The sequence below is a fragment of the Impatiens glandulifera genome, chromosome 1 (genome assembly GCF_907164915.1).
Source record: "Impatiens glandulifera chromosome 1, dImpGla2.1, whole genome shotgun sequence".
NCBI lineage: Eukaryota > Viridiplantae > Streptophyta > Magnoliopsida > Ericales > Balsaminaceae > Impatiens > Impatiens glandulifera.
Window position 1 is genome coordinate 9163561 of NC_061862.1, and position 15191 is coordinate 9178751.

At 28.9% G+C, this 15191-nt stretch overlaps 1 pseudogene; it reads right to left on the reverse strand.

Moving 5' to 3' along the window:
* Window positions 1–1869: 1869 nt before the first annotated feature.
* LOC124921273 lies at window positions 1870–4154 on the reverse strand (annotated as a pseudogene).
* Between the last annotated feature and the right edge of the window lie 11037 nt (window positions 4155–15191).

Below are 15191 nucleotides of genomic sequence, written 5' to 3' on the forward strand. Positions count from 1 at the left end.
TTCACACAACATTGTAAACATACCAAATGGGAATGAAAGAAATTAACATACCCATTTTGATGGCGATGATGCTGGTCGATCAGGTCTACAGTTGCGACGTCGGGGAGTAAGGTTCGCGGGGGAAGCATCCGGGGCTTGGCGATCGTCGGAGAGTCGGGCTCGAGGGGGAAACATCCGACGTTGCACGTCCTATGGTGATCGTAGACGGGGGAGTCGGGGATATGAGAAGGGGGTTCTGGGGAGGGAGAGCCAGGGTCGGAGAAAAGAGAAAAAAATCTGAAAAATGGGTGAAAAAAGGTAAACATGAATAAAAAAATAAAAATTAGTAAGGGTAAAATGGTCAATTTTTTTTTTAAAAATGTTATATTTGTAAATATATTTTATGAGGATTATAAGTTTTGAGACAAGGGTTAATTTTAGAGTCATCTGATCAAATTTTCCTAAATAAACTTGGCAGGTACAGTTTTTTAAAATGAAAATTTTGAAGTAAAATAATTTGGGTAAGAATATTTAATGATTCCTTTTTTAAATAAAATATATTGTATTTTAATATTTTGATTCATTAATTAAGTTAGGTAGTTGATAAAAATATGAATAAATATTTTTTGAACTTTTAGATTATTTAAAATAAATAACTGAATAAGACAATATCTATCAAATACTTGTTTACCTCATATAGTTTTTCAACATTTTGAGTTTGTTACTAGTTTATTGAAACTTTCTATGAAAAGGTTGTCATTAATCTACATAATAGTGAAAGATGGTAACTCAAAAATGGATGTTTTATTTATTTATTTAGTAAGCTAGTTTGATCCAAGAGCGTTCTTGTTGAACTGAAAACCTTTGATTTTTTAAACAATTAGAAAGATGAAATGTTATGTTTAGTTTCTTTATTATTTTAAAAAAGTTTTTAGCTAGTCTAATAAGTGGGCATATCCTTTAATTTGTTTTCTTAGTTATAAACAAATTTTGAATGATCATAATCATCCCATAACGTAGATCATTCTTATCAATGAATTAATTATACTTTTAAACGTGTTTAAGATGTTACCACTAGGCACTAGTAAAATCTGAATAATCATACTTTTAAACGTGTTTAAGATGGGTATATTAGTCAACATTTGAAATTTTCTTAAATTCAAAAGCGAATAAATTAATTAAAAGAATTAAACATTAAAGTTATTATTTTAATTAACTTGTTAAATTTTAGTTTCAAGTTTATAACATGGTGTCATGGACCACAATGATGAATTAAATTTATGAACCATATGATATATGATTAAATTAGTATACTAAGATAAGATGGGGGATCTTTTCTTTCGTGTCTTGTTTGAAGAGTCTGGAATGAAACAGCACTGGCCACTGTTACTCAAATATTGACAAATGGTAAAAGAGATATTTATAAATAAGATCATTCTTTTATTTCTTTTTATAATACATTATCTGCGAAGCTTTGTCAATTAAAATGGAAACTCACAGTTTAAAATTCGAGACTATTTAAGGTTAAAATTTTATAAAATATTCATATTACTAATTTAACTATCAAATTAAAAAAAATGAATAGTAAAAAAAAACTCTCAATTCGTTAAAATTCAATAGTTAAATCAGTGACTTAACAACTTTTAAAATAGTTAAAAAAACATGATCTCAGTTTTTTTTATTTGTTAAGTAAAAACCCGAAAATGTAAAATTTTAAACATAGATTCCACATTTTTTAAGAACTCAATTTGACAATTTATATATATATAGAGAGAAAAAGGCACGTAACATTACAAACCACAATTTTGACCGCTGGATTTGTTTGAACTCGGCCGACCAAACCGGTCTCTTCTGAATTGTCCAATTGTTAGGCCAGCCAGACAATGATAGTTGAGAAAAGAGATAAATCATAGTAAATACTTACATGGGTCACTGCACTAGACCAATTTGAAACAATCATCACAAACAGATTGATTTTTCTTATAAAAAACAACAAAGAAAGAAACAAAACATAAGAGACAAACATACAGACATGCAGAAGGAAGAATCTTGGTCGATCAATCAATCAATAGTCTTCTCCTAATTCATCTTCTGGTCCAACACCTTCCCCAGCAACTTCTTCATAGTCCTTTTCAAGTGCAGCAAGATCTTCACGGGCTCCGAAAACTCACCTTCTTCCATTCCTTCACCCACATACCAATGCACAAATGCTCTCTTCGCATACATCAAATCGAATTTGTGGTCTATTCGAGAAAACACTTCAGCCACTGCTGTATTGTTGCTTATCATACAAACCGCTCTTTGAACCTTAGCCAAATCTCCACCAGGTACAACAGTTGGTGGCTGATAATTAATACCACATTTGAATCCAGTTGGGCACCTGAAATTTTAATGTAACTAGTAACCACAAAGCCAACCTACCATAATAATTAATCAACTCATTTTTAAAAACTCACCAATCAACAAACTGGACTGTACGTTTTGTCTTGATTGTGGCCACAGCAGCATTAACGTCCTTTGGCACAACATCTCCACGGTACATCAAACAACAAGCCATGTACTTTCCTTGTCTTGGATCACATTTGGCCATCATACTTGAAGGTTCAAATACAGCATTTGTAATTTCAGGCACAGATAGCTGCTCGTGGTAAGCTTTTGAAGCTGAGATCACAGGCGCGTAAGATGAAAGCATGAAGTGAATGCGAGGATATGGTACAAGATTTGTTTGGAATTCTGTGATGTCCACATTAATAGCTCCATCAAATCTTAACGAAGTTGTCAAAGATGATATTATTTGAGATATCAACCGATTCAAGTTTGTGTAAGTTGGTCTTTCGATGTCTAATGATCTTCTGCATATGTCGTATATAGCTTCATTGTCCAAAAGCACTGATACATCTGTGTGCTCAAGAAGTGAATGGGTAGATAACACACTGTTATAGGGCTCTACAACAGCAGTTGACACCTGCAAGTAATTTATGGATCAAGAACATGTCAAACTAAATTAATTGGTTTCATATCAACCCAAAAAGTAGATAGATAGATAGATACCTGAGGTGAAGGATAGATTGTAAACCCAAGTTTGGACTTTTTCCCATAATCTACAGATAAGCGTTCAAGAAGCAATGAACCTAATCCAGAACCAGTGCCTCCACCAACAGCACTAAAGACCAAGAATCCTTGAAGACCAGTGCAATTGTCGGCTAACTTCCTCACTCTGTCCAGGCATATGTCAACAATATCCTTGCCAACTATAACAGACATGAATCAATGTTAATAATAAAAACATCAGTTTGTAACCAATGAAATCATTAATTACCTGTGTAATGTCCTCTCGCAAAATTATTAGCAGCATCCTCCTTGCCGGAAATAAGCTGTTCAGGGTGAAAGAGTTGTCTAAACGGCCCGGTTCTAACTTCATCGACCACAGTTGGCTCCAGATCAACAAATAATGCTCTTGGAACATGTTTCCCTGAATTGGTCTCACTGAAAAAAGTATTGAACGCGTCTTGTGCAACACCAATTGAGGAGTCACTACAACAAAACAAAGAACAACCATAATACAATTGTTAAGAACATTCTCGATCTCATCTTAAAAGCTAAACATTCTAACTGCTTCCAGCACAGAAAGGTTAGATATCCATTTCTAGAATAGAACCAAAATCAATCAAAATTGCTTTGGACAGCAATCCACAAGGTCGCGCAAAGATCTCATCAAACAAAGCATATCATGCGATGCTTTGATTTGCAGACAAATTCAATGGCAGGTATATATAACAGAAAAAAAGTGTAAAACAATAATCGCATAATAATCATAGATGAACGAAACAAAGCAAGTAAATAGTTATAGTGCCTGCAAATCCAGCCTAACTATGTACAATATGATCGATGAACAACATAATGAAAAAATTGGATGATCTGAAGAAAAAAACAGATAAACGTAATGCATGCAGTAATGAAAAGATGCTACTAACCTAGGCATCATGCCATTAGGATGAATATCATGCTCGAGACAGTAGAGTTCCCAGCATGAATTTCCAACCTGAATTCCTGCTTGACCGATATGAACACTTATGATTTCTCTCATATCTTTTCTTCTCTGTAACTTGTTTCTGCAACAGTTCTCTTCCTTCCTCCCGCTGATCGAGCTCACTGTCTTCTACGATCGGCCGACGAATGTAAAAAACGTGATTTGTGAATCGTGAATGGTGACGGTTATAGAGTGGTGGAAAGTGGGGACGATTTGAATAGAATCAAATGAGAAAACAACGGAACAAGAAGGTGATGATCTGTCTTCACTTTTTAAAGTGACTCAATTGATATATGCCATTGAACTTATCTAACAAATATGTTTGGACCCCTCAACCTTTTTTCTAGAGTTAAACTGTTTTTACTTTTTACATTGAACAATGTTTACAATCCAATTATAGGGTGGTTTCAACATAACAGGGAGAGTTAACCTTCCAAAATTAACCTATTTATTTTTTCAAACTCAGATTTTAACCCCTTTTTTTTATAAATATATATATATTTTTATAAATTTAATTATTTATGTTTTAATATATATTAATACATTTAAATTATTTTTGATATAATATAATAAATAATTACTTAATCAGTTTCAAATACATATAAATGTATAATATATATTATTTATTATACTTTTATTTATTTTAAATATATATATATATTAAAATATAAATAATTAAATTTATCTTTTGAGTTATAAAAAAGAAAGAAAGAAATTATTATTTATACATTTAAAATTTTAATATATTTTTATACATTTAAATTATTATTTTATATAATATAATAAATATTATTTTTGATTATAGAATTCGATGATTTTATTTAAAATATTTTAACAAAATTCTGACATGTTTGAAATTAATTATAAAATTGATTTTTTTAATAATTTTTTAGATTTGAAATAATCGAATAATAATTTAATTCAAGAAATTTTTTATTTAAATCAATTAAAAATAATTAATTTAAAAGATTATTTATTTTATAAAAAATTATCAATTAATTTTTAGTTTAAATTAATAAAAAGGCATACGTATACAAACGTATTTTTAACTAAGTTTCGTCTTGCTTCGTAGTTTGGTGATACTCAGGAAAGAACTTTCGCGCTTCATCCTCCGTACCTGTTCTAAAAACGGTCTCTACTTTATAAAATCTTACTTTTGAAAATAAGTTTTATAACGTTTTATTTTAACAAATTATTTTTTCGGTCTTAGATATGCACATGTTTTCGTGTATTTAAAATTGTAACAACAATATTTAAATATTGGTACCTATTGCTGATGACGTTGATTATGAAGGAATATACTTGAAAATTTTTAGTTTAAAAGGCATTAGGGTTTAAGAATAAATCTCATACGAGCCCTTATCAAAATATTTTTTTTAGAAAATATTCTAAAATCATTTTCTATTTTTTTTTAATTTTAGAAAATGGTTTGGAAAATAATTTTCAAAATTAAATGTGCAACCAAACAGACCCTAGGATCGGTGTCCTTGGTCATAAGTTCAATTTTTATCGGTCGGGGCTTAAAGCCCTTTGTCCTAGGTCAGAATTCCCTCGATTGGGGTATGGAGATCCTCGGTCAATCAATTGGGTGTGGAAATCATAGGTTTTGGTTAGTCTGAGGCTAACTTCATCGGTCATAGGTTTGAGAATTCTCGGTCGAGTGCGAGATTCCTCAGACCTGGGTTAGCCTTGGGCTTGGTTTTATCGGTCCTGAGTTGGACCGATCGTGGGGTAAGCCTAGCAAGCCCTCGAGCTAGGGCAATCCATTTAATAAAACAAATAAGAAATTTATTTTATGTTTAAACATAAATTGTCCAAGCATAGTGGTTTAAGATAAAACTTGTCACTTTTACTTGATTATGGGTTCAAATCTCACTAAAAAGAATTTTTTATCAATTTTTTAAAATTAGACTTAGGGAAAAATAAAAATCCATTTTTTTTACCGGGGCTGGAACAGCCCAAAACTCAGGGCCGGCTCTGGTCTTCAGGACGAAGAACACTCGATCCTGACTGAACCTGTGCTAAAAATTTTGGTCGTAAGGACCGGTATCACTCGGTCCTAGCTAGACCTGGGCTAAATTTTCCTCGGTCCTGACAAGTTTTCCCGGTCCCCAAGAACACCAAAATTGCAGATTTTGTAGTTTTGATTGATGCCTGAATATTTTGATTTAGGACCTGTTAAGCTTCACAAAGCTCTAAAGAACATTATGAACATCATCCCAATGTGTCATTCAACTTAGATGATGTTCCATTTAATCAAAACAGTTTTGAGACCAAAAATCGGGTTTTTGGTTTTAGGTTTTAATGAAGTGTAATGAGCTTGTTAATAACTTCCTTATACTTCATATGATTGATTGGTGCCAAAACATTAGCACTCGTTGTTCGTTTTGACCAATTCAAGAACTAAATTTTTAAATTTTTATTTTTATTATCAAACATGATCCAAATAGGTTCCCAACATCATTAGAAACATGTTGGGAAACATTCTGAGTTGATGTTCTTGAACATTAACTCAAAAACAGAAAACTCGATTTTTATTTTTCAAATTCAAATTTGAATTTTTCTGATTTAGATCGATTGATTATATTTTGCCTCAACAGAAAGCTCACAAATGATCCTAAGATTGTTTCTCAATCAAAAAATTAAATAGGTAGACAATATACATTACTGTCAAAACTGAAATATAAAAAATTTAATTCAAACTAGTAATTTGATATGGAGGATGATTGGAAGCTTACCAAAAGTTAGAGAACACTCTTTAGACCTTAAGGAAGCTTTGAGATGCCTGGATCCAAGCTTTAAGGGCTTACACATATTTGATAAAAATCCAGAAGCTTGAAACTTTAATAGCAGATTTCTGAAAATTTTCAATTGGAGGCTTGAGAGTGGATCTATTGCCTTCAAATTGATCAAGAGAGGGTATTTATAGCTTCCCAATGTCGGTTTGAGAAACAAGTGGGCTTCATTGAGTCAAACAACCATAATGGTGTTTTGGTTGTTTTCCAGCTAGTAGCTGGTGTAGGCCATGATTAAGATCATAGGCTTAAGAGAAATGATCACTGAAGTAGAGTGATCATTTCAGCATTTGAACAATGTCAAAATGTGGAGAAATGATAGAGTTCCATCTTTGAAAAATCAAAGATGATTGTTGTTTTTATCCGTCTGACGTTGCGAGGAAGACGAAGACATAGGGAAACAACATCGTTTCGGGCTTCCACATTTGAGCTTCCAAGGGGAGCCAAAACGACATCGTTTTGGGGCACGCGCGCGGTCGGTGAGTGTTCCATCCGCGTTCTGTTAGTGTGCGTGCTTTGTGTCCATGTTGGAGGAGACGACGTTGGAGCAACCGTTTGGTGATTCACTGCGCGCGTCTTCTTCCGTTGCAGCGGGCGACCCAATGCGTTTTTGGGCGTTGGATGAAAATTCAATGCCTATCTGAAGACTATGACTCTTGATGCAACGATTTTTTTGAGTTTCGGCTACACTGAATTATATATATATTTTTTATTTAATCTTAAGGGTTTGCTTGAAATTGATTTTTCTTCAACTTTTTTGTTTTGTTTTTAAATTTTTAAAAATATAAAAAAATATTTAAAATAAATATGACATATATTTTGCCAATTTATTTTATTTTTGTATATTTTTTGATTTAATAAATTATTTATTTGGGATAAAATGGATACAACATTTATCCTAAATTATTTATTTCAATTCCTTTTATTTTTCTAAAATTAATTTGAGATAAAATGAATATAACATTTATCCTAAATTATTTTATTTATTTTATTTGACCATTATTCTTAATTAATTATGATTTAATTATTATAATAATTAATCTAATTAATAGTTTAATTATTCAGTTTTTATCTTAGTTTTAATTATTTTAATTTGATTTATTTAACAAAAAAAAAAAATAATTATTTTTAAATTTGATATGTTGATTTTTAATACTTACATATAATTAATTTTAAAATAAACAATATATATATATATATATATTATTTTGGAAAGATTGTGTATATGCTTAGTGATATTTTAAATTAGGTATAAAATGTTGATAAAATCAACACAATTAAAATCAAATTAAATAATCAAATAATAAAAAAAATTATTGTAAAATTAGTATCATCCAAAATATTTAACAAATATTTTTGTAAGTAAATATTTATTATACTGTGTAAAATAATAATTTAAATATATAAATATATATTAAAATATAAATAATTAAATTTATAATAATAAAAATAATATATATTTAAATTAAATTTATAATTATTTAATAAAATGTTATAATTGTAAAAACAAAATTAGATTATTTTGAAAATAAAAAAAAAAGTAAGTTATTTTGGAGGGTCATTACGAAATAAATATTTTATATTGGAAAACCATTCATACAATTATATACTCGTATTTTTTCTTTGTCCTTTTATTGGAAAATTTCTTGATGAGAGGAGACAAGAACTAAATTAAATTTGATGAAGTTTTCAAGTCCGGTGATAGAGGAAGAGAGAGAAAGAGCCCTCCGTTCAGACCATATGGGGTCCAACTGCCAGCCCGTTTGTGGGCCCGTTTGTGACCCAACTCCTTCCTATCTTGCCTTTCGTATCAAGATAAGTATGTTTGCTATATTTAAAAAATTATAATTATTATTATACACACTATTTTCTAATTTTCATTCCTTCTAAATAAAAAGAGGTGAAATTTGATGTTTTCAAGCTGAAAAATTATACATGGAAAAGCCTAAAAGGTGCCTATATTATTTATCACTTAATTTTAATTTTATAAATGGTACCTATATAATATATACATAATTTGTTTTACAATGTATTTTCATGTAAACCCGATAAATATTTATAATATATTGACAAATGTTTATATGTCACAATGTTTGCAAACAAAATTATAAAAATTAGACCTACAAAATTTGTCATTATTGTTTATTTATATGTTATTAAAGGTTTAAAATGATATTAGAATAAGGATAAATAACAATTTAACTATACTAGAAAAGACTAGTATCAAGCGTTTTTTATTACATTGAGATATATTGTAAATTTGAAATACATAAAAACTAATGAAACTGATAATTTAATTTTGTTGTTATTTATAAAAAAAATTATACATTCAATATTGCTAATTAATTTTTTATTTTATTGATGTGAGAAAAGAAGATACACGAGTTTGGTCAATAAATATTGTCTAGCTAGTGAGTGTCTATTTTGTGTGCAACCTTGAGCATTTATATCCTTTATATTGACTTGAGTTGAGATTTAATACAAGGATAAAGTTGGGCGCAGCCCGTAATTGTGTGTGTTCTCTTTTCTGCATACTTATTGATTATTGTGAGTTAGTTGTTTATTTCTGTGCAAGAAATAAGTCTTGGGAGTTGGCTGATTATTTTGATGCACGAAATAAGTCGTGCAAGGGTTGAAAAAGTTAAGAAAATCCCGCTGTATTATTGTCCCTTGGAACAGTATTCACGGTGGATTATTCAAAGGGGAAATGGGGTGAGACAAGAGGATCCTCTCTCTTCATTTGTTTTGTCCTTATCATGAAAATCCTTGAAGTATATTCAAAAAAACATTTGAGAAATTACTCATACGTCCACCATCTTTATGTATGGAGGAGAATATTATTCATATTTGTTTTGATGACAATCTTTTTTTCGAGGATAATGCGAACGTGGACTCCATAAATATTTTTAAGGAACAATTAACTATTTTCTCTTGTGTTACAAATTTATTTATTACTGAAGATAAAAGTCTTTTTTTTTTTTTTATGTTGGAGTCGTGTAGGAGAGGAATGAGAGCATTTTCAATATTATGGGCATCAAGGAGGGTTCGCTTATGATTCAATATCTTGGTATTCCTCTATTGTCTAAGCAACTCCAAATTACACTTTAGGTCCCTCATTGAAAAAGACAAAAATTCAATCAATGGATGAGCAACAAAGATGATCAATTAATTCTTTACAATTTATAACATGATAACATTTAACAACATACCAGAAGCAAGAAAGCCAATTCTCACTGCAGACAAAATGAAGAGATAAATAGATCTATCAATAAACAAACAAATAAATCAGAAGAAGTTGAAAGTGAGATCTAGAAATGAATCAAGGAGCTTTAGAAGCTATAGCACTCACGATCGCAATTTGTGAGAGGTGGATGAGAGAGACAACAGACATTAAGTAAACTCATGGCCTTGGTAACATTCAAAGTGATTCTAAATTGAGCGCTATTTCTGAAAGCGTATCAAATACATTAAGCATTATTTTTTAAAACACTTTTGATACCTGAACAACAAGTTTCTTATTGGTACTTCTGGTGTAGATGTAAGACAAGCAATCAACCATTTTGAGGACTAGATTAGTACAATCGGCCATCGATGGTGGAGGTTTAGGAGTGGCGGAGGAGTGACTAATATTATTATTGATGATTGGGAAGAAAATAGAGAGAACGTACAGTAGTAAAACGGGAAACGACTTGATGATCGTCATTACAAGTACATGGATTAGAACCAATTTTACCTATTGGTGTGTCTATTCTTGATCAAGATTGGCAAAATATTATAGTATAACTTATGTACTAGTATATAAATATATCCACCATATAAGCTTAAGAATGTTGATCGGATTGGCTCTCTTTGTTTTGATAGTAGTTGGGCGTTAATTCACAATTCAAATGATATGATTTATAGGATTTTGGTCGCATGGGATATTAAAGTTGCTGATGTTAATACGGAATTTTCTAGCGACCAGGTCATCATGGTTAATATCAAGTGCAAGAAGATGATTATTGATTTAAAGGTTGTGGTGGCCTATGGGAGTAATGATGAGGGTGAAAGAAAATAGCTTTGGAATATGTTGAAGAGTCGGGTATATAAAAGTGAACCATGGGTCATTTGGGGGATTTAAACATTACGAGGTTTAGTAACGAGCGAAACTCATATTCTAATGTCACGCAGGGGATGATTGATTTCAATGATTGTATTAGAGATATTAAGTGCATGAAGTCGACAACTTCTAAGAATTTTTTACTTGGTCAACCACAAAAGGTAATGAACAAATCAGGAGAAGTTGAATTGACACAGAGTTGATCAATGAGCAATGGTCCATCAAATTTCCTAGAAGTCATGTGCTTGTGTTAAATCCAGGTATTTTTGATAATTGCCCGATCAAGCCCAAAAATAAGATCATTCAAATTCTTCAATTTTTTTTTGAAGGATAATGATTATTTAAAAAAAATACTCTTGAAGAAGTTTGGTCTAGGAAAATTATGTGTCAAAATGTTTCAAATTAACAAGAAATTGAGAATATTTTGTTTATATGATCATTTATTTTTAGAAACGTTTTAAATATTAATCAAGATTTTTTAAATAATCTTACATTTATTTTAAAAATCTTTACCTCTTGGAAGATATTAGTTTTTTGGTTTAATGGATTGATTAGAACAAGTTTGTCAAAAAAAAATAAAAAATAGAGAATTATTATGATAGCTTGATTTATATTAGATAGAATCAAAACTTTATTTTAGACCATATTAATTTTTCTTAAAGAATAAAATAAGTGGTATTTAGAAACATTACAAATAAAAATTGAATGGACATAGAGTACATAAATTTGTAATCTTATCATTTATATATGAGCCTCCCATAACCATTAGATTCATTTTTATATGAGGAAAAAACACATTAATTTTATAAGTAAAGGAGTCCTAAAAACATGATTAGTGGTTTTGATATAGTAAATTAAATCGAATTATGTGAATATAATAAATAATAATTAAAACTAAAATAGTATTAGAGCTCGTTCCATATTGGTTATTTAGAGATTTTCCCAAAAATATAATTAGCACAAATCAAATCATTATATTCATTACACAAAATATCAAATTACTTCTTATTTAATAATTTTATTATTAAACAATATAAGAGTATGTTAGGCCTACACATCAAGCCCTCGGTCCTAGAATAAATTCTAGCAACCTTTCTTGGCACCCGGTCTCGGTCCTATAGTGCACATGGGCCAGATTTCTGTTTTGTTGTATTAATATTTTGTTTTGCTTTCCTTTTCTATTTTACAAACCGAATTATGTTATTTTCTAGTATTTGTTGTAACCGAATATTATGGGGCAAGACATCACCTATATAAGGATGATCTTTCTTCCCCAAGGACCCATGAATAGAATGATGAAGATGTGACTTCGCCCTTATTCGTCTATTATTATTATTATGGACTGTTTGGTATAGACCAACAGTAATTCTCTTCGCACCCTTGATTCTTCTATCCCTTCCCCCCCCAAATTCTCTATCGAAAACTTTCCGCTGCCCTTTGATTGTAGAATTTCCACCGGTCTTATAGATCAAGAACTTGATTCTTGAACCCAAAACACATCTTACGAAACAAGTCGTAACAGAGTATTAAGGCAATATATATATATATTTAAAAAACTAGTTTTTTTTTTTAAATTAAATCAAACTGAATTTTTTTTCTAAAAAAATCAGTTTTTATCATAAACATTCAACAACAAAAGAGCTCGAATCATGGTATTATAGCCTAGCAAACACTCAAAAATACTCATTATTTATTGCACATTACAATTGACATACCAATAATATCATGTTTTATAATGTGATGAATGATGTGTCCATTACTTTGCACATTTATTACGGAATCACAAATGGCAATTTAGGTTTAATGCTTGTTTGGGATATTTGAAACAAGAAACTTATTATTGGACCATAAAAATTGAATTTAAATGATATGATTTGATAAATTGATTCTTTCTTTAATAAAAAGCTAACACTATTATTATCCATCTATAAAAATAATATCATTTTAATTTAAATTGTTTTTTTAAGCTATAAAGTTTTGCCCACAAACTTATATAGAAGGCTCAATATCCTCCACTAATTTTGTTTTGTCTCATTATTTCTATTAGGCTTCTAAAATTGACTCAAATTATCCACTTCTAAGTGGAATTTTGCTAACAATAAATGATTGAACATTAAAATTTTTATCAATATTTTTGGCTAAACATATTTTTTTAATGAATTTTACTATTTTTTTTTAATTTCCAAATGACATCAAAAATTAATGATTTGTTGTAATAATATCAGTCACACGTTGGCTTTACAAACATAATTAAAAAAAAAAATACACGTCCCCGTTTGCACTGGAAAACAATGCTTAAAATTTTTAGGAAACACAAATTTTCCTTTTTTTTTTTAACAAATTTCATATTTTCTTGAAGTTGATAAAATAATATCATACTCTATAGATAGCATAATAGAAGAAAGGATGAAACACTATTAATTATTATTTATTTATTTTATTTTTATTTTTTATAATGGTCAAATCTTGACAAGAAAAATGATGAACAAAAAAAAGATTGAGAAACTAAACTAAATACACATTCTTAATTTTTTTTAAGGCATAACTATTGACGATTAATATGGAATTACTTAATTGTCTCTTTCTGGTTATACTTGCACGTTTACATTAGCTTCTTCTTCTTTTGCAGGCTTCAACTTATATAATTCATAATTATTATTATTATTTTATTAATTAAATTAATTAGCTCTACCTTATCCACTATTCTCTCTCATATATATAAACTTTTAGACTGTTTTTTCTTCTAAATTTCAGATCGAAATCCAATTCCAATTTTTGGGTGTTTTGAAATGAACTTTGGTCAATATTTTTTTAATTAATATTTCAGTTTTCTTTTAAAAACCTAAGTAATCACATTTAGAAAGTCCTTAGTTGAATTATATAATTTTTGTGTGACGTTTCCTTTCATTATTATCGTGACGGACTTCTTAGCCAAAAAAGAAAACAAAAAAAACAATCGTGACTGAGCTGATTTGATTAATTAATTATCAGTTTTTTTTTTTTTTTTGTGTTTAGGGTTATTTTAATAATTTATTTTATATTAAAAAATATTTTACTCTTGAAATATAAAATATCTGGTGGTTCCCCAATCGAAGGGATCACTAAATGGAATGGGTCCTACGGGTATGGACTATGGACCATCTCCACCGTTTGTCCCTCTCAAGTCTAAATGAGGATAAGATCTTTCATTATATTATTATTATTATTATTATTATTATTATTATTATTATTCAGAACTTCTAATTCAAATTGAACTGTTCTATAGAAGGACTTGTTTGGTTTCTAATTTATTCCAAATATAATATTAATAGATTATCCTTTTATATTATTAATTTTTCTTTTTCTCAGTGCTTGAACTTACTCGTTTTTATTAAATAAAGTTTGAATTTTTACTCGTTTTTATTAAATAAAGTTTGAATTTTGAATTAGGTTAGATGAGACTTGAACTATAATAATTCTAATATTTTGGGCATTTCTAATTAATTTGTCACTTTTATAAATGAAATAATATTTATAAACCTTTTGTATTTAATTTTTTCAAATGAAGTATTTTTTTTCAAAATCTACCCATTATAATTTGTTAAAAATAGTTTGAGTGACTAAAAAAATGGGTGCTCATAAAAAATATTTAAGAAAATTTAAATAGAGATAAGATTTATTTATTTTTTATAAAAGTTTGAAACAACTTAACTTTATGTACGATATAACAATTTGGACGTATTTATATAAATTTAATACTTTTTTGAGATATACTCGTACTAAATTGTTGAATACTTTGTGTAATGCGTGAGAATAGATGAAAATATTAAAAACAGAGAAAATTATTATTTATTTTTACAAATATGATAAATTAGTTAAGAAATAAAAATATTACATTAAAACGAGGAGATGAACATTTATTCTTTTACTAGAAATTGTGATAATTTAAGATTTATATGACAAAATTTAAAATTTAAACCTAATTTAATAAAACGAATCAAGTTTAAACCACATTTATCAATTGAACCATTTTTTTGTCATAATATTATTTGGACTAATTATGTCTAGTTTAAATATAAAAAATATTACTAGAGTACTGTTTGCTATCCCATACCATAATTATATTTTTCACAAAAAAAACTATCAATAATGTTAAATTAAAATAAAAAATTATATAAATAATGATCTAAAAATAAATTATATATTAAAAATCATAATTAAAATATCTTAATTATTCTTATTAAAATGAGTCTTAAATAATGAGTAGTGGTTGCTTGCAGTGAAATTCTGTAGATTGATTTGAAGCCAT